Raw genomic sequence first — 21,862 nt, forward strand, 5'->3', positions numbered from 1 at the left:
GATGGAATCCAAAAGTTCCCTTTCCTGTGTTGAAAAGTTATCATCCAACAGAACATATTTGTTTAAACATTTCCGTATCTGTACCTCCACTAATCTTTCAAAACATACAACCTCAGGGCTAAGAGGGGGCATAAAACAACTCTTCCTTTTTAAATCTTTTACATCACTCCCCACCTTCGTGTTTCCACTGTTTGTGACATTTATCTCTGGTGCGAACAACATTTTTAAATGCATTTGTCTAGTGAACAATTTTATGTCAATTAACACCTGGGCAATATCCAATTTAAACATCGGCACAAAATTTATGCCTTTACAAAATAATTCAAAATATGTGTCATCTATTGACAAATCAGTGTAGTTGTAGATATGATAACCTCTTTTTGTTAATACCTGATGATTTTTACCCTCTACTATACAAATCTCCTTATTTACATTACTTGGCTGAGGTGCATCATGTAATTCTTGCAAATTCATGTTATCCACAAATGTGATCTCATCTGTCTGATCGATCAATATAGAAAATTCTCCAGCATTATTGAAAAATTCTTGTTCGTAGTTAGTTGAATCTTCATCATTCACATTTATAATCACATTGCTATTCAAACTTGCGTCATTAGTACAGTATGTAACATTTTCATTTTCATTTTCTTTACCATCACTTTTACTTGAACTTTTCACACTTGCATCAAAAAATACATTGTTACACATTTCACCATCATTGAAACAACACACAGCGTCATTTGTGTTAAATTCATTAAACATACTGAAACTCATCCCGACATTACCATCCAAATATGAGCTCAATACCTCCCTCTTCTGTTCATTCTCCCACCCCGAGAGTAAAACCTCTCTTGTTCCCCCATTTCTGTGTCTCGATTTCGTAGCCTCTCTGATCTCCGAGGGCCGCTTTCTACCTCTAAAAAATCGTCATCAACTCCCCTAGCCCCAGCGTTTTTGTCCGTATCAACAAAGTCACCAAGATTACTCTGCTCATTGTCTCTATCGGCTCTAAAAGCATATCGCCTGGCCCCAAGTGGATATGCACATTTATTTTTGTAATCTAAAGAATCTCTGTCCAATTTCTTTTGGCTTCTTAGAGCCGATAGAGACAATGAGCAGAGTAATCTTGGTGACTTTGTTGATACGGACAAAAACGCTGGGGCTAGGGGAGTTGATGACGATTTTTTAGAGGTAGAAAGCGGCCCTCGGAGATCAGAGAGGCTACGAAATCGAGACACAGCAATGGGGGAACAAGAGAGGTTTTACTCTCGGGGTGGGAGAATGAACAGAAGAGGGAGGTATTGAGCTCATATTTGGATGGTAATGTCGGGATGAGTTTCAGTATGTTTAATGAATTTAACACAAATGACGCTGTGTGTTGTTTCAATGATGGTGAAATGTGTAACAATGTATTTTTGATGCAAGTGAAAGTTCAAGTAAAAGTGATGGTAAAGAAAATGAAATGAAAATGTTACATACTGTACTAATGACGCAAGTTTGAATAGCAATGTGATTATAAATGTGAATGATGAAGATTCAACTAACTATAACAAGAATTTTTCAATAATGCTGGAGAATTTTCTATATTGATCGATCAGACAGATGAGATCACATTTGTGGATAACATGAATTTGCAAGAATTACATGATGCACCTCAGCCAAGTAATGTAAATAAGGAGATTTGTATAGTAGAGGGTAAAAATCATCAGGTATTAACAAAAAGAGGTTATCATATCTACAACTACACTGATTTGTCAATAGATGACACATATTTTGAATTATTTTGTAAAGGCATAAATTTTGTGCCGATGTTTAAATTGGATATTGCCCAGGTGTTAATTGACATAAAATTGTTCACTAGACAAATGCATTTAAAATTGTTCGCACCAGAGATAAATGTCACAAACAGTGGAAACACGAAGGTGGGGATGTAAAAGATTTAAAAAGGAAGAGTTGTTTTATGCCCCCTCTTAGCCCTGAGGTTGTATGTTTTGAAAGATTAGTGGAGGTACAGATACGGAAATGTTTAAACAAATATGTTCTGTTGGATGATAACTTTTCAACACAGGAAAGGAACTTTGATTCCATCAAGAAATCAGGTGAATACAGATGTATGAAACCTGATAAAGGAGGTGGGATGGTAGTAATGTCTAGGATTGACTACATTTCAGAGATTTCATACATCTTAAACAACGATGACACGTATGTACGGGTATCGAGAAATGAGATTAACAGGGCATACTACAAGATAGATGTCTTTCTACATGATGCATTGTTTCAAGGAAACATCAACAACGTTGAATTTGAGTATTTAAATGTGCATAACCCGAGAACACCAACTTTGTTTGGAATTCCAAAGGTTCATAAGGGCACTGAGAAATTGCAGTTTAGACCTATTGTATCAGCAAAAGGGTCTAAGACTGAAGCTTTAGCGGCATATATAGACAACGCTGTTAAGCCTGTAGTTAGTGCGGCAGAACATATTATTAAAGATTCATGGCACTGTCTTGATAGATTAAGAACATGTGAAAGAGAAGAGAACGACTTTGGTTTCCTTACAATTGATGTGGTAAACCTCTTTTCTGTGATTCCCCACGAGCAAGGGTTGGAAATGTTTTACAAAGTCATTGTTGAAAGTGGAGTAATAGAAGGTACAAATGCCAATTTTTTGTTAAGTCTAATGGAATTGGTTTTAAAAAATAATTTCATCTCCTTTGAAGGAGAGCTTTTCCAGCAGGTGTCAGGTGTGGCGATAGGTGCAAGACCGGTTTTTGCAAATGCAGTGCTACTCACATGGGAGAAAACACACATTTTGTCATCTGAAAAATACAAAGAAAAAATACTACTTTACAACAGATTTTTGGATGACATATTGATTTTGTGGAAGGGGGATGAGCAGTCAGCTACAGAATTTGTGGAATTTTTAGGTAGAACAACAGATTTTTTGAAATTCACCTTTTCGTGGAACAATGACAAGATCAATTATTTGGATTTGACAATTGGTAAGAAGGAAATGGGTTTTGAAAGTAATATTTACAGAAAAGAGAATTACTCGAACTCACTATTGCATTTTAACAGCTGTCACCCCATTCATCAACGTAAAGGAATTATTAAAGGGCAAATGGTGAGGACATCTAGACTGGTTAGTGATGATGTCAAATTTAGGGCAGAGATTTTTAAATTGATCGGTATGTTTCTTGAACGAGGATACCCACTCAAACTACTTTTAAGTGTTAGAAGGGATATATTGAGGGAAAGGAACAACAAGTATGCACCAATTTTAAAATTGGAATTTCGTCAATGGTAGGAAAACATAATGAAAACATGGAGAGAAATGATGGTTTAAGATTAGTGCTGAAACATAATCACAGAACGACTGAAATAGTACAGATAGTGAAAAACATTTGGAACTGTGCTATGAAGAAATCAAAACCATTTTGGGTTCTGAACCAAGAATTGTGTATAGTAGAGGTGAGAATTTAAAGGGTATTTTGAAAGGAAGAAAATGAAGACATATAAATCACTTATGAAAAAGTGTGGTTTTTGTAGATGTTGCAGATACATTAATGAGAGCACATATGTATGTGTGAGTGGATACAAATACACCATTCCTTGCCCTGGGCATTGTAATTGTTGTACCAAGAACATAGTATATTTGGCATCATGTACCTGTGAAGCATACTATGTGGGAAGACAATAAGAAGGTTGAGGGACAGGGTGGCAGAACACAACAGATCAATAAAGAAAAGACACACACAACGACTTTATTTGCACAGTACAAGTTGTAAGAATTTCATTAGATTTTCATTTTTTGTTATTGGACGGGTTATGGATCATGGTAATGGTGGTGACATAGTCAACAAGGTGGGTGCGCTGGAAACAGAATGGCAGATTAGATTAGACTCATGTAGACCCCCAGGGTTAAATGACTATGTTTCACTCAAACCAATTCTGAAACTTAGGTCACAGCAAATTTAAAAACCTACAGTTTTTAAACTTTTGAGATTTTAATAGAATAAGACAATGTAGAACTTTTAATGATACATAATTTAAGTATGTTTTGAATTTTGTAATATGATTCTACAAAGTGATTTTCAACAGTATGATTTTAAGAATTATATATTTATTGTATTAAACATATAACTAGAGAACATTTTATTTATATTAGTAACAGGAAAGTATTGTATTAAATTTAGTGATTGCACTTTAATTTTATTAATTAATGTAAGGGTGGTGCCAGTTTCAACCAATGAGATGTAACTGTGTGGTATTTAAAATGAAAGAATTGTGTGGTTAATTGACTCTGAAGAAGCCAGATTGCTGGCGAAAGCGCTTAGTCCTGTTATATCAATAAATTGTGATTGCTCACTCGACTGGAGGTGGATTGTGCTTTGTGGTGTTCACATCGAATTTATCGGCATCTGCCCCTGTGGGTGTTTTGCTTTTGTTTTCTTGATCCACTATACCGCTGGGACATTGTTGCACAAGTGTTGGCTGAGCACTGATATCTGGCCATGTACTTGTGTATCCACCACGAGACACACACATGCAACATATGGGAGTAGTAGTATATCACTACACATGAGTATCATGTATAGTATGTGTGCCATATATTGCTGACATAGTCTGCTGATATCCTGTTTGTGTTCTCTTCCAGGGAAATGGCGCGTCAGCGTAATCCCACCTACTCTGCAGCGGAAGATGAGGAGATACACCAGAGCCTGGTGCGGGAGTATGACATACTGTTTTCCTGCACTAGTCAGAATCAGCAGGAGAGGGCTGCACTGTGGCAAGACCTTGTCCATAGGGTAAATGACATTGGCACGCATAATAGGACATATGAGCAGGTACGACATCACTGCAGTGATTTAATCAGAAATGTCCATCAGCGTGCGTCGGATATCCACAGGCAACAGGTTGCCACAGGAGGTGGGGTGGCCACACTTCCCCCCCCTCACCAGACTGGAGGGGCTACTCTTAAGTGTTGTGGCTCCAGCCCCGGAACAGAAACAGCAATACACCTGCATCATGATGGAGGCTGGATCCACACAGCAGCACGACATGCAGCGTGCAGGTAATATGCCATATGTACACTTGACTGCTCTGTACACTGTTAGTTTATACATGTGTAAGGTGTGTCCGTGGTATGTAGCTGTCAACATAGTATGTAAATGTGCATGTGTGATATTGGCAATATCAGCAGCTGACGTGTGAAAGGCAACTGGTGTACTACTGCACTGTATCATATGCAGTATCAATGGCACAGTTGTGCCCACTGATATTAATCTCATTATTTCTGCAGGTCCCTCCGTGGTTACAGCAAGGCAGGCCGTCCATGCTGGTGAGTTTGTTTAACAATACCTATAATAGTCCTGATAGTGCTAGTAACAGTAGTGTAACTCAGTAGTGCTCTGTGTGTATACTGCGGGGTGTGCATGTGTGCATGTGTGCAGGTGTGCTTGTGTCCATGTGTGCATGTGTGCATGTGTGCATGTGTGCAGGTGTACATGTGTCCACGTGTGCATGTGTGCATGTGTGCATGTGTGCCTGTGTCCACGTGTGCATGTGTGCATGTGTACACGTGACCACGTGTGCATGTGTGCATGTGTCCATGTGTGCATGTGTCCACGTGTGCATGTTTGCATGTGCCCACGTGTGCATGTGTCCATGTGTGCATGTGTGCATGTGTCCACGTGTGCATGTGTGCATGTGTGCCTGTGTGCATGTGTGCATGTGTGCATGTGTGCCCGTGTGCTGTGCCCACATGTGCATGTCTGCATGTGTGCCTGTGTCCATGTGTGCATGTGTGCCTGTGTCCATGTGTGCATGTGTGCATGTGTCCATGTGTGCATGTGTGCATAAGTGCATCACTGGTAACATTGTGTGGACACTGTAAACTGTGTTTCCTGTCTTCCTCTCACAGGTTCTGGTGCTGCTCTGGTGTCCTGCAGCAGGGAACCTGAATCTGGTGCCACAGGTACTGGTAATGATGATATCTATGTAATGGTACAGGAAGGTGTGTCAGGGTCTGCCATTGGTCAGCCAATTGACAGTACACAGTTGTCAACCCCATCATTGCGCACAGTCATCCTGCCAGTACATCCTTTGTCACCATTGTCCCTAGGTGATGGACAGGATACAGTGGGCATTGACCAGGGTAATGTGGTATCTGTGGCACATGCTTCCCCACACAGCAGCCATGGGCAGGGTCCTGCGATGGTACCACACAGACAATTGCCCATGGGTTCTCATGGGAGCATCTGTGGACGTACTGCCTCTGGCAGATGTGCCCAAAGAGGTCTGTCAACCTCAGTTATGTTTCGGGCTGTCATGCAGGCACAGTCATGTATGGAAAGGTACACCAGACAGGGTCTGAGGGAGCTGAGAGCATGTCGCACAGCCATGACTGACAGTATGCATGACATCGCGGATGCTATCCATAATTTCACCGATGTCATAGACAGACATTATGGGGACATATTACAGCAGTTCCAAAACCAAATGTCCATGAGCTAGGGCAATGGTGGACGGTTGCAGCGTCAACGTGGCCGTATGCCAGCAACAGCAGCAGCTGGCAGTTGGCGTGGATGACAACAGGCCCACGCATGCCCCCATAGTGCCAGCAGCAGCCCCAGCAATGCTGGGTCTGTACTGTCATCGGAACGCCCCAGGAGACCACGTGCATGTGGCTCTGGACAGTCCCAACAGGGACCTGTGTCCAGTCAACACATTCCCACTTCTGATGACAGTACCCAGTCTGGCTTAGTACTGGATACGGTCCGTAGCACCCCTGCCAGGCACAGGTACCGTGTCTGTGCCCACAGACACTGATCTGTATGACCTGCCAGGTGCAGTCTGTGGCTGTCCATAAACCCCTGTATATGGCAGCCATGAGGTGGAACTGTGTGCGTGCATACACACATGCGAAATGTTAACACCTAGGGTGACCACATACATGCACACACTGCACCAACAGTGCCCCACCCTGTACTGCTGCCCCTCACCAACACACATGTCAATTGGTGGTATCAGTGGCAGACTCAGGCATACCTAATTCACACCCTGTGCATATGATGACACTGTGCCACCTCCTGCAATCTCCAACATCATTGCAGGAACAGGTAAACACGTTGCTGATGCACAGGGTGACTACATAGAAGTGTATTAGTAGTATCATGTTGGTAACAGTACAGTGTGCTGATATGACTGTGTGTATATCCCAGCATGCCTGATGCAGTAACCGTATGAATGTCCTGAATTGTTATCTGCACCCATAGTACGTACCAAAGTGTAACAGCTGCACATTATTGCATGCCGGTGGTAAGGATGTCAACAGATAGCCACATACATGGGTAGCACAGGGGGGAAGCTAATTCAAGTAGTGATATGCAATGATGGACATGTACAGTAATGGTGTCAAGTTGCCCACAACGACTATGCAATGTGGATGTTTGCGCATGTTGATATGTGTGCAGTACCAATGTAATTCAAATCACAATTAACTATGACATAATATCATTTCTACCATGGGCATCTGCGCTGTGCATTCCTGGGTACATGTTGATAGTGCCTACATATTTGCACTGTTACTTACTGTTAGTGTTACCCCTTCTTTGTTGTACAATGAGCTACTTCCAGCCCTGCTTACTGTAGCTTTGCTTGCATGCATGTTCGCTTGGGGTTCCCTGGAACACTGCTTCCACCTGCAATGCAGAGTTACAGTGCCTCTGTGGACTCCTAGTGACATCTGCATAGCGTACAATACGTATGTCAAGTTTACACATGACAGAACGTCACTGTCATTCCTGTTCGCATGTACGTTGCCTGTGACACATTGCACATGTCTTACCTGGCATTTACCCACGTGTGCAGTCACATATGCCAGTGCTATGAAACAGTAGCAGTACACCCACACATACACACCTTCAGTATGTTGTTCCCCATTGGCTCTATGTGTTGGTACTCACCATGGCAATCACACTACTAGGGTAGCATGTGCAAAGGTAACCTGTGAATCACCTCTATGGTCCAGTTGTGGTTTATGTGAGTCATGTGGCAATGTCACAGCTGCCACATGTATGCAGTCAGCCATCACCCTTGGCCAGGAACGTACAACACATGTGTGGGATGCCACCACATAGCCAATCTGGGGACTGAGCTCTCTGAACCCAGTAATGCCATACCCTGTCAGGTGGCATGTCATACTACAGTGACTACAATACAAGTCAGACATAGACATGCACTGACAGCATGCTGAACACACTGGGGCATACATGGGGACTCAGAATAGCATCCTGCCTGAGCATCACACACCTCCGCAGTTGGCACACAGGCATATGTTACGTCAGAACAGAGCACATGCCACACATGGCACACACATCCCATGTGCCAGACACTCACAGCCTGTAGGGCTACACAACACACCTGCAACAGATGTGTCAGGTACCTGTCTTGGGTGCTGCACTGGGGTCCCGCTCAACAGGCTGTATATGGTGAATGTCACAGTGATATGCCTCAGGGGCACTATGGTCCACCACAAAACACATGCATACAGGTCAGTCAGAGGCATGGACACATATGACTCAGTCATTGACCATGCCACTATAGATGACCTGAGACATACCTCCCTGGACTACATGATAGGGAACATAGAATGGATCTCTCAGCATGTGGCACGGGCCAGTATGAGCCTGATCTTGGTTGCCAACATACCCTCACCAGGTATGCTACGCCTATATGTAGGAAGGGTGTTGTATGTCTACATTCTGCTCAGTCTCCAATGTCATTCAAAGTGTATCCGCTGGCTGTCAACGTGTGCTTACATGCTAAGGAAGCCACAATGATGTGCAAGGGGCAGCTTGCACGTGACACCCATGGCCCGATGTATATTTGCGAAGCTCCTTGATACACACATACTGCCTTATGCTGCAGGACACGGATTACATAGCCACCTCCGTGGGTATCACACAGGTTAGGACACTAAGAGTGCTGCTACACAACACCAGCAGTGTACACCGCAAGATGCATGCACTGGACATGGTGAACTGCAATGTCTGTGCAGTACCAGAGTCCTGATTCATGGCTCACAGGTGCAACCCATCACTGCCAGGTTATGCCTCATACCATGCCTGTCGTCCCCTACACATGTAACACACATGGACAGGGGGGTGGTATCCCACGGCACCACAGATACACACACCTCCAGGTTGTTGGCACAGCACAAAGCATCAGGGCCTATTCATGTGCAGCTAACAGTGTGTCAGACTGCCATCTGGTTCATAGCCTGGCACACACAACCCTTCCATACACAGGAAAACCACCTATCCTCCATAACAACACTGGCAATATGACAGTCTCAAGAACTGTCTTTATATGGCTGGACTGCATCCAGCCAAACATTGTGCGTGAGCATTACTGTAGCTACAACACACTAGTTGAAGGGTTCACAGCATGTGGTCACTGAATTGCAGTGGAATGACATGTTACCACTCCCACAACAGGTGGGAACATGCAGCACCTGTACATCGACTACATGTAGACTATATGGCCCAGACCACATGTGTATCCCCTGCTGTAGGTATTTTAACATATACACCCACACTATATAGACACATACCACGTGCGGTCCCTGCACAGTAAGACACAGTCATATTGTTATGCATTGCAAATACAATTTATCCACTCGAGGCATGTGTCAGACATGGTAACTACTGCAGGTCACAGGTATTTATGTGTATGTGTCACACACATACATCATGTGTGCAATGCCATTGCTGGTTTAGGCAATGGTATGCATTGTTATGCACAAAGACCCACACAAGGTCATAATGTGTGACACAACCACACGTGGCAGTTGTGGGTTACCAAAACATACCTATCTGTACTCTGACAATGGTAATAGACCCAGTAGCAGAGTGCACTATTGGCATTACTGGCCAACTATCCCTGTTTGGCTGTGCTGATAGTGTGGTGACATCCCCTGTGTTTACTGGGGGAATATGCAGCATCTGGTGTATTGTAGTATTTGCCAAAAGGATCTGTTGTCTCACACTTGCATTTACACACACCCTACTACCCTCCCACACACACATGCACACTTGCCTTTTGTAGGATTCATACCCCTACCTAACTAGGTCACGACACGTGAGAGAGACGCATTAGCGAAGCGCACTATTCGGATTAGTAGATGGTTTCTCTTCTCTGGCTGTACTTATAGGGTGCTGACATCATCAGTGTTTTGAAAGGGTAATGTGCATCAGGTAGTGTGATCTCCTGATTGCCAAAACTAACACGTTTTTCATACAGAATTGCACACACACAAACTCCCCACATCCAAACACACGCACACACTTGCAGGTTTCAAACCCCTACCTAATTATGTTATGGCACTTGAGTGTGACGCTGTAGCAGATTGCACTATTCTGATTACTGGTAGATGTCTCTTCTCCAGCTGTATGTATAGGGTGCTGACATCATCACTGTTTGGAAAGGGTAATGTGCATCATGTAGTGCGATCTCCTGATTTCAAAAAAGCACATGTTTTTCATACAGAATAGCACACACACAGAGTCCCCACATCCAAATACACACACATGCCACTTACAGGTTTCAAACTCCTACCTAACTATATTATGACACTCAGGAGAGACGCATTAGCGGAGTACGCTATTTGAATTACTGGGAGGCTTCTCTTCTCCTGCTGTACTTATACGGTGCTGACATCATCCGTGCTGAGATAGAGGAATGTGCATTCTGTAGAGTGCTTTCACAGATGCCAAAAGGGACATCTCCCTCACACAGACTTGCACACACACTAACCCTGCTCCACACACTGGGCAGTTGCAGGATTCAAACCCCTACCTAACTATGTTATGACACTTGTGACAGACACATTAGCAGAGCGCACTATTCGCATTACTGGGAGGTTTCCCTTCTCCTGCTGTACATATAGGGTGCTGACATCATCAGTGCTTAGAAAGGGGAATGTGCATCCTGTAGTGTGTTCTCCTAGTTGCCAAAAGGGATATTTCTTTCATACAGACTTGCACACACACTAACCCCCTCCACACACACTGAGCATTTGCAGGATTCAGACCCCTACCTAACTATGTTATGACACTCGAGACAGACACATTAGCAGAGCACGCTATTCACATTACTGGGAGGTTTCCCTTCTCCTGCTGTACTTATAGGGTGCTGACATCATCAGTGTTTAGAAAGGGGAATGTGTATCCTGTAGTGTGTTTTCCCAGTTGCCAAAAGGGACATTTCCCTCACACAGACTTTCACACACACAAACCCCACTCACCCACACACTGAGCATTTGCAGGATTCAAACCCCTAACTAACTATATTATGACACTTGAGGGAGACGCATTTGCAGAGCACACTATCCGAATTACTGGGCATCGGTTCTGCACCTGCAGTATTTATAGGGTGCTGACATCTTTATTTCTACAGAGGTATGTACATGTAGTACTACCTGTCAGGTGGGGGATAGCATATATATGCATTTACAGCCACCTTCGTCAGGGTCAGATATGCACATCGCACTGGCAGGTTATGTTCTGTACCATGCTTTGTGACCACAGGACCTGTGACACACAACACAACCTGTCCAGAACACCACACCCACATCCAGGACACACACTTAGCTTCCCTGGGAACAGTGCCGGGATATGCAGGTGTTCACAGACACCATTCCAGTTGTTAACATCATGTACAGGCATATTGTGTGTGAGAACTACTCAGGCCTCTACCACTTTACCCTGCAGCCACTACAATTTGTGGGTCCATGTGCTATGGCAGAACCACACCCCACAGCCACATGGGGGAATACATATTGCACCTGTCCATCTGCAACATGGGTACTCACTGTTCCACACCAGAGGTAGACCACCATTGTTGATATCTGACCATACCCACCTTTCCCTGGACATCCATATCCCATCTCCACCCCCAGGCAAGGTTGTCACTGCACACAAACTGTATTTAGCACAAGCAGACTCTACACTTGTGAAGACTGGGGTGGACGACTTCAGAGGACCCATGCTGGGGGACTATACTGGCCACTCAGCATAATCCTTGACAATTGCATTCTATTAGCATGTGTACGGTTTGCATTGATCATGCTATCCCACATATACCCATGACTGCTCCACAACAAGACACCTGTCAGGTGTACACCAGCCATATATGAGCCGTACAACAGACAGAGTAAGCTAATACATTGCAGAGCTGTAGCCCACAGAGGGAGAACATCTGTGAACAGTTCCGTCACGGCACTTCATTCACACATAATCATCACAACACAGTGTTGACAGTGGAATTGTCCAGAGAATGCAGATAGGGCTCCCCTCAGTCTGTTATTGATGGCCACTTACTGTTAGAGATCCTCAGCAACCCTCTTCCAGCGCACTCTGACAACATGGCTGTGGCTTAGCACATTCAAACCCTGGGATCTCCACTGTGCCCCTGCTTGACAGAGGCACAGCTCACTAGCCTCATACGTTGCCTTATGTGACCTACTTTACAGTGGCACAGTAGCCTACTATACTGGGGATGCAGATGCCAAGCACACTCTGGCTGAGCTGTCATTCCCTAGGGCAACAAGCCAAGTATTGACCTCTACACCCATATGTTCAATTGTCGGATGCACAATATTTGTTGTGCTGTTCTACTGTTTGCAGGTCTTTATTGCCATAGCATTCCCTGTTCCTATGACCAACTTGTGTATCTGTGGAAGATGTTTGCATATGACGGCGATCCACTATATCACTTATGTCTCTGTAGTCATTTACTGTGTGCACTGGGCAGATTGCTGTGTTGTGGTTGGTTCCTGGACTGACACGTACAAATACCAGATATGTGTGGCCAACTGCTAAACGGAGATATGGCCTAAGTGTGTGAGCATGCCCAGTTCGGCCTTTCCATGGCATGCTGTCTGACATATGCCTCATTTATCAAAGTGTGCGAGCATGCCCAGTGTGAGCTTTCCATATGTTGCACTCTGAAGTCCACCACATATTTGGGTGTGTGTGAACTTCAACAATATCTCACATTTATGGTTGTGTGTTGGGTGTCATGTTGTGTACTAACTGGCCAACTGCTTCATGTCTGCCACAACAGGGATTATACTGTGCCTGCAGGGATTGCATGGGATACTTTGCAGACAGTTGTCAACATACTTTCATAATGACCTAACACTGTAGTACCGTATAGTGTACTGGTTCAGTACTTTCACTGTGGTGGACAGTATCCTGGGCTTTAGTCCTGTGACTGCTTGACATCTTCATAGTGAGCACAACAGACTGTGTAGGGGCCAGTTGTGCACATATGACCATGTTGCATTATGTTCAGATATGGACTACCTACACCAGGCTCGTCCAACATTGGTAGTGTATTCCACAACATGGGTGGACATTGGCAAACACTAGCAATATTCCTTAGGCCATTTCTGATGCTAGTCACAGGGTGTGTTTGTCCTTCGACACACATTGTAACTGGAGTTTGCCATGACATATGTCATGGTTAGTATACTGTGCCTCCGTCTACCTCTGACATAACAGTGATACCCAGGGTTAGCCTACCATCTCCCATCCACTCATCAGGATTCCTCTTGAGGGGTATTGATAGGTGACTCTCTGGCTGACCTGTACCAGGAGTTTACTGAAGAGTGGGGGTGCCTTCTGTGTTATGGATCATTCTGTACAGCTTGTCCTATGTATGTCAGTGCTGGGGTTCAGGTCTCTCATGTGCATAGCTCACTGCCATTCAGATTGTACAAGGTGCAGCATGTTCATTGATTCCAGGTTGAACATGGCTTCATACATCAGGCACAGCTTGCCTGTAGCTGGGCAGTATGGCAGTGTGTGGGGCTGCAGTTTGTTTACTCAGGAAACACATGGCATCTGTTCATGCTCTTTGCTACTCCTGGTGGAGTACTGTTGTGGAATTTACAGTTGATGGAGGTGTCTGCTGAGGTATATCCCACAGGGGCTATTGTAGTCAATTGTGACGCTGATGGAGGATGACTGCAGAGCCACAGTGAGCTCCCCTTATCTACATCTGCCAACCTTCATGTTTGGGTGGGGATATAGTATGTTTCTGCGAACACTACAGCCACAAGTTTGTCCAGTGCAGGATATCTATCACCTTTTGTCCCCAGGTCTCTCATTACATGTTAGGTACGTAATGGGTTAACACCTGTGTGGTAATTTGTGGGCACTTACTGTATATCCACGGTGATTGTCTATACACAGTTCTGCAATTAGCTTGCTGACATGGCTATGTCTCCAGTTGTCTGTTTGTAGGTGGCCCTTTTGTGGGTTGCTTGTGTCAGCTGGTGGTCGGATATGGTGGGCTGTTTGTACTCCTCTGCATACATGTTCAGTCACAGTTCTTCCATGTTGGCCTATACCTATGGGACATATATACAGAACAGGGGGGGGGCAGGACCAGGCCTTGTGGGATGCCACTCATATCTGCTTTGTAGTCTGACATGGATGCGGCATGTCTGACCATGTCAGTTCTGTCCTTGGTCTGGTTTGCAACCCCTCTACTGACATAGGGGTATATATTTAAGCTAGTGAACATATCCATACTGAACTCGTAGGGTATTGTCTAGAAGCATATGCACGGTCCAGCCAAGCTGTGTGGACCACATTGCCCTCATCAATGACCTTAATGACTGCTTCAAATGGGTCAAACATGTTTAGGGGCAGGATCTGCAGTTACGACATCCACACTGTGTAGGGTCCAGTATCAGAAGGTCCACAATAGCTTTCTGTCTGCGGTACATACTGATCCTTTCCATAGCTGTGCAGACCAAGCTTGTCAGGATCCTGGGGTGGTAGTTTGCAGTATCCATTCAGGCAACACCTTTGTTGTGAAGGACCACTGTTGTTGTACACTGCTCTTTGGGTACATATCCTGTGGTAAGGCTGACATTGGGCAGTAGTGTGATTTGGCATTCCATTATTCTTGGAGTCCATGTTGGCCTCAGCCCAGGACACCATCACATACCTTTGCTTCTGTATGTTTTGCTTTGCAGATGATGGCTGTTACCTCAGCATCTGCAATGTCAGGGGACCAGCAGTCTGCTGGGATAGATATTTTGCATTCTGGGGGGGGTGTTTGCACTGCACCTGTCAGGTTGTATGTTGGCAATATGTGTGTGTGTTTGGTATGTTGTTTGTAATATCTGTGTGATTCGGAGCATATCTGTGGATGCCCAACATGGTTCCTACCATCAGTTAAGTAAGCCTTGTGATTATCCTTAGTGTCCTGTACAATTTGTATCTTCATAGGTTCATGGGCTCATACTAGGCTATCCACCCTAGGGCATTAGTAAGCCTAGCCAGAGTGTGTGTGTCTTTCGCCTTCCCTTCCTATGTGACTATTATGGCCATTTATTACTTTCTTTACTGTGCCTCTGTCTGGTCGTGACACAGTGAAGACCCCCAGTAAACATGTACGATCATCCATCCACTTGGCAATATTCCTGTTGGGGGGTGTCAGTGAGGGGCTCTGCCTAACATGGATTGGGATCCTGTTTCTGGGTGTGGGGAGCCTCTGGGTTATGTATCTGTCCCTCCAGCACATCCTATTTCATTATGTGTTGAGGCTGACATCTGTCACTCTCACAGCTCCAATGGCTTTGATTTCCTGTGGTGGAGCATGTCCATTACTCCTGTGTTGGACATGGCCTTGTACAATGGACATACAATGCCTCTGTGTAGGCGGTCTGTGACTGCATTCAGCTGGGGTGTCTACAGCCAGGCAGCATATGACATATATTTCACACCCTTTATCCTCTTGGTGGGGTAACTATGAGATCTTCCGAACCGCTGCAGGTATCACGTCCGGTACATCCCATATGAGTCATTGTACTAGATTATGGGTCTGATAAGGGAACAGTACAGCGGCACAGTGACCTCTGTTGATGTAGATGGGAATCCTTTCATGATACAGTGTCCAATATCGACAATCTTCCTAGCCACATTGGCATTGTGAGTGTCACATGACAGATTACTGTCGACTTGTGTCCCTAGGTCCCTGATTACTCCTTGCATACATAATGATTTGCCACCTATGTGGTAATTTGTGTGTACCTTGTCTGGTATTTGGTGGGACATTCATACTGTCCAGTGTTTTCAGGATGTCTGGGTGGAGTTCTTGTGTGTGAGAGTGTGGTCTGTCGCATGCTACAGACTGTACAGCAGTTTTGACTATACTTAGGTGCACATGGGTGGTCTCCGCTGCTTTGTACATTGTCAGTTACCTGGCCGTATGGGTGTCTGTGCTGCATATGGATACTCCCCCCTTCTTTGATGTTTTGGTCCAGGTGTTGGGGCCATAACGCATGATATGTGGTATAACCTGGTAGTGCTGGTGTGCTATCACTAGGCTTGCAGCAGGCTTCTGTCACTGCACAGACATCGATGTTCTCCATAATGGGAAGTGCCTCAGGGGCATGCATATTGCAGTTTACACATCTGGCATTGGTCAGCATTACCCTTATGATTACCCTTATGTTTCTTACCACTTATGTTTTCTATGGTGGTGGGTAGTCTTTTTGGCCTTGCCTACATAGGGCTCTATGGAGGTGGCAAAGGTCTGATCCAGTATCCAGACGCACAGGGGTAACAGGTGCAAGCCATCCCTGGAACAGCAGCATGGCTTGTCATGCTTGACATCTCAAGCAGACAGACATTAGACCCTCTTGAACTGACAGCTGTAACTGTGCCAGCTGTTAAACATGATCATTCTGTGTTTGTACTGTGGCATCATTCTTGGTGAGGGTTGGATGCTGCACACAGCCAGTGTCATACCAGCCTGGGGTACATACTCAGAGATCTCATCCATGTCTCTTTTCATGTAGACCAGGGAGGTACATCTCAGGTCATTCACACCAGCATGGACATTGAGTGCATCATATTTCTGCTTGCTTTGGGGTGACCTGCGTACTTGTGTTATGTGGCGTTTTGTGGCAGCCTACAGGCAGCTTACTCTACCCTTTCCCTTGTTCAGTCTGGTGAGTGGGACAGCAGTGTGTCTGCCTATGCAGACACCTATTACAACTGTATCAGACATGTTGTTTCTCCTTCTGGCCTGTGACTGTTTGGCACACCAGCTTTGTGTACTATGCATTGCATGTGCTATGTTTGGAGGTTGTGGTTGCTTGTGATCTGCTTTGGAGGCTTCTGTTGGTGTGGTGTGTTTGTAATTAGGGCCTCCGGGAATGTTTTTATGTGTTTATGTGTTTGGTTTACAGTCATGGTAGGTCTATGTGGGACTGGGTTTGTGGTGTATGTGGTTACCTTCTCCTCCTGACTAGTTTTGACAGTACTGAGTTGGGGGAGCTCAACCTCTGGTTTGGATACATGGTTGCATCTATCACATATATTTGTATTTATTGGGGGGAGTTGTGGTTGTCTGTATACTTGGGACAGGTGTCACATTGCCTCTGGATTCACAGATTCTACTTGTTGTGGCTGGACTTAGTGGATTGTATGTGTGGACATATGTTATTGCCATACTACTGGTCAGTGATTACTTCCCTTTTTATGTTTGCTCTATCATGTGGTAGCTTCCTCATTCTCTTGCATGGTTTGGTAATGGCTGGAGTCCAGCATGCCAGATGCCTGCGTGTATGGCATTGTGTGTTGTTGTTATTTGTGATTGCATACTCCAAGCATTCCTGGCTGTGTTCATGGAATGCCTGTATAACATGTTCTGCGGTGTGTCCCATATTCTGCACTTGCACAGGGCCTTTCGTGGATTCCACATTGGTTTGGAGGGCTGCAACCTATGCTTTACACATGTTTTTCACTGTGGTATTCTGGCCAGGGACTAGGGTTGGGATGTGTATATCCAGTGTGATTACTCTATGGTCTGGTCTTACCGGTGAAGGATACACTTCTCATCTTGCCATCCAGTACACATGTTGCTGATTATCACATCCAGTATGCTTACTCCTCTTGTGGGAGCGGTACGTTGTTCCTGGGCATTTTGGGTTATAGATTCTGGGAACTTTTCTCCGACTGTGTTGGTGCTAGTATAATGCTCCTAGTGTATGTCTGGGTATTTTCACTCAAGCAATATAATGTTGTTTTGGGGGCTTGATATATTCATGTATTCCAACATAGGCCAGGTGCAGTTCCTGGTATTAGGACAGTAGTCTTCAGCAGGCTATATACTGGGAGGCGGTTTTAGCCATTGGTATTTGACCATGGCTAATCCATGCTGCTTCTTGTTGTGGTACCAACATGGGGGTGTGGTTATCCTTGACATTTATTGCTATTCACCCTCCTTTTGTAGCTTGTTCCATGTTTTGCAGCTGTACAGCACAGTATGAGGTGTGACCTGGTAGTGTTAGGGTGCTGATGTGAGCCTTGTCCCAGTTCTCTATTACAGGACTGATATCTACATTCTCCATACTGTGTGAGTTTACACTGCACACATCTTGCTGTTTAGACTTCTGGCATTGGGTAGCATTACATCTAGGTTCCTATCCCTTGTGGTACCTATGAAGGTGGGTTTGTGTTTTGAGACTTACATATTCAGGGCATGCTGTGGGTACTGACAGCCTTTGCCAGTATCCATGGGGCATGGAATGATAGGTGCACGCCACTCCTAGCAGGTGGTGCATCATGTCATGCTCCGCATGTCTTCCCAGCCTGAAACACCTTGGCTCCCCTTTGACTAACTGCATTACTTCAGCCAGTTATTGCACTTGATCATCCCATCGTCATTTTATGGCTTCATGCGTGGTGAGGGTGGATGTTAGTCAGGGTGCTCAGGTGTGCATATAGTACATGGTGTTACATTACTTAACACATGGCATTCATGCCTCAGGTGGTGCTGCAGGGCTGCCTCTGTCAGATGGGTATATTACACTTCCCTGTACATGTTTGTGAGCTGGTCATGTCATTTTATGCATCCATGTTATTATTTGAGTGAGTCAGAGGGGGTATCATTCCCAGGGTTCCTACTGAGCCAGTGTATGTGCTATGCGTTGACTCTTTTCCAAGGCCAGGGCATACTGGGCACGCCTCCTTCTGCCTACTGGGGCAGGCTCAGGTTGTTCCTCCTCCGAGTCATGCTCTGCCTGTGATGGCCTTGGCAATGGTGGGGGGCTGTTTGGCCCAGCCCTATGCTGGTCCTGCTGCAGCTGTTTTCGCAAGATCATATTATGTAGCATAGCACATACCATGACAATTTAGGTACATGTAGTTGGTGTGTACTGCAAGGCTCCACCAGATGTGTCCAGACACCGGAACCGTGACTTGAGCAGCCCAAACACACGCTCTATTACATTACGTGTTTGTGCATGTGCCTCATTATGGCGTTCCTGTTCAGGTGTGTGTGCATTTCTGATGGGTGTCATCAGCCACGGCTCCAGTGCATAACCTGCATCCCCCACTAGGTGTCTGTGTGGGATGTCCCCAGTGGCAAATGTCTTATATAGCTGCGTCAAATGCCAGATGTGGGAATCATGGTAACTCCCAGGGCAGCCAGCACACACATTCATTATTATGCCCTGGGCATCACACATGACCTGGCAGTTGATGGAGGGGAAGCCCTTGCAGTTAATGTAGGCCCTACCCCGCTCACCGGCTGGTGCTTTGATGCATATGTGCGTGCAGTCTATTGCACCCACTACCTTAGGGTATTCCACTATTTGCTGGAAGAGACGCATATTGCTGGCCAATACCTCACGGGCATTGGGGAAACATACATGATCACCGACATGTGCTGACATGGCATCCAGGAACTGGTGCAGTACCCCGGAGGCTGATGCCTGTGATATCCCCATCATATCGCCAGTTGGTCTCTGGAAGGTACCTGTTGCTAGTATTCTTAGGCCAACACATACCTTGGTTTCCACTGGGATGGGTTCCCCTCTGTTGGTTCTGTGCGTGAGGCGTGGCCTGCACAGCTCAACTATTTGCTGCAGGAGCTCTCTGTCCACTCTATAGTGCTCTACTATCTCCAGCTCATGTAACCCGTGGTAGGTGACCCTGGGCCTGTACACTCTTCTCCGTTTCCTCAGTGTGGGTTGTCTGGCACCATCTGCATTGTCACCACCCTCAGCAAGTCGCCTATGTCTCATTATGACAGCTATGGCAGCCCCTAACATTTCTGCTCTGAGTGAAGCTTTTTCAGTTTTCACTTCTATTAGCTTACTCCTGTCTTGCAGTGTCTCTTAAGAGAAACATCCTGCACTACTGTTTGCAGAGTTTTAAGTGCTGGGCTGGGCTACTATTCTGCCTCTGTAATTGCCTGCTTCTAATTGTTTTCACCTGCTAGCTTCAGCAGTAATCCTTGCTAGCTTCCTACTAATTCTTTTGCTTCCTTTTTCCTTTCTGTTTCCTCAGGGGGGAGCAACGTGCATACTAGCAGAAACATGCTCACAGTGGCTTACACGCGCGCACACATGCTTACACGGTTCAGAATCTACTTATTCGGGTTAAAACGCGTGCACACCTGCGCAAACTGTGTTACAAGTCTGCCAAACACCTCCTACATGCTCAGCCTGCCCTACATTCGTGCACACCAGCGCAAACAGTGTTAAACATCTACCAACATGCTCCCACATGCTCAGTCTGCCTTACACGCGTGCACACTGCCCTACTCGCGCTTCATGGTGCGCACACGTGCGCATGCACACCCAGCAAGAAACTTTAGTATAAGTAACAGTGTACACCTTCCATTTCTTGACTTTCCCAGACTTATCTTGTGGCACTCCTCTTTCCCTGATCTGTGTCTGTCATCTGTCATGTTACACTGACCTCCAATGAACTGCACTTCTTTCTACCATTCCCCCTTGTGATATCACCTATCTCCTACTCTATTCCTCCCCCTTATGTATCTCTTACACTATTCAGACTGTGCTCATTTGCTATGTGACTGTGAGATTCAGTATCCTAACCCTCATTTACATGAGATTGCCTACTAATGCTTAGTTACATTTCTTACACTCAGCTTCCCCCCTTAGCAACCACTACACGGTGGCTATGTTGTTTTAGGTCTGCTGGTCCCTGCATTGTCATTCCATGTTTTGCATAAAACCCACATTTGTGGGTTTATAACCTTTATTTTTATGTTTTTTACAGCGCAGCCCGCACATATGCACCCTTTATTTGGAGCTGACATGGCTCCGTTGTGAAATTTGCAGAAACATACTCAGTTGTCAACTGAGTACATTTCTGCAGCTAAAACGTCTCTTACACGGGCTGGTTTCTGCTTTGTGGATCGCTAATATACCTCATTTGCATACATTTCAGCTGCAAGTGAGGTATTTAGCATGTCCACACCCAGTCCGTGTAAGAGACATTTTAGCTGGTCTCTTACACGGAGTTTAGGGCTTTTCCTGGATCGCGAGGCTTGCATGAAGTGTTACACGTCTCTTACACTCCATGCAAGCTTTCGTGAATCCTGCCCCACATCTGTAGTGCTCTTTCCTGGCATGAAACCATACTGCTGATCACTAATCATCACCTCCCTTCTTAACCTAGCTTCCACTACTCTTTCCCATAACTTCATGCTGTGACTGATCAATTTAATCCCTCTGTAGTTACTACACCTCTGCACATCACCCCTATTCTTAAACATCAGTACCAAGACACTTTTTCTCCATTCCTCAGACATCCTCTCACTTTCCAAGATTTCATTAAACAATCTAGTTAAAAACTCCACTGCCATTTCACCTAAACACCTCCATGCTTCCACAGGTATGTCATCTGGACCAACAGCCTTTCCGTTCTTCATCCTCTTCATAGCTATCCTTACTTCCTCCTTGCTAGTCCACTGCACTTCATTATTCACTATCCACACATCATCCAACCTTCTCTCCCTC

Source organism: Protopterus annectens, chromosome 12.part0 (assembly GCF_019279795.1).
Source record: "Protopterus annectens isolate FY-2018-M chromosome 12.part0, PAN1.0, whole genome shotgun sequence".
NCBI classification, from domain to species: domain Eukaryota; kingdom Metazoa; phylum Chordata; order Ceratodontiformes; family Protopteridae; genus Protopterus; species Protopterus annectens.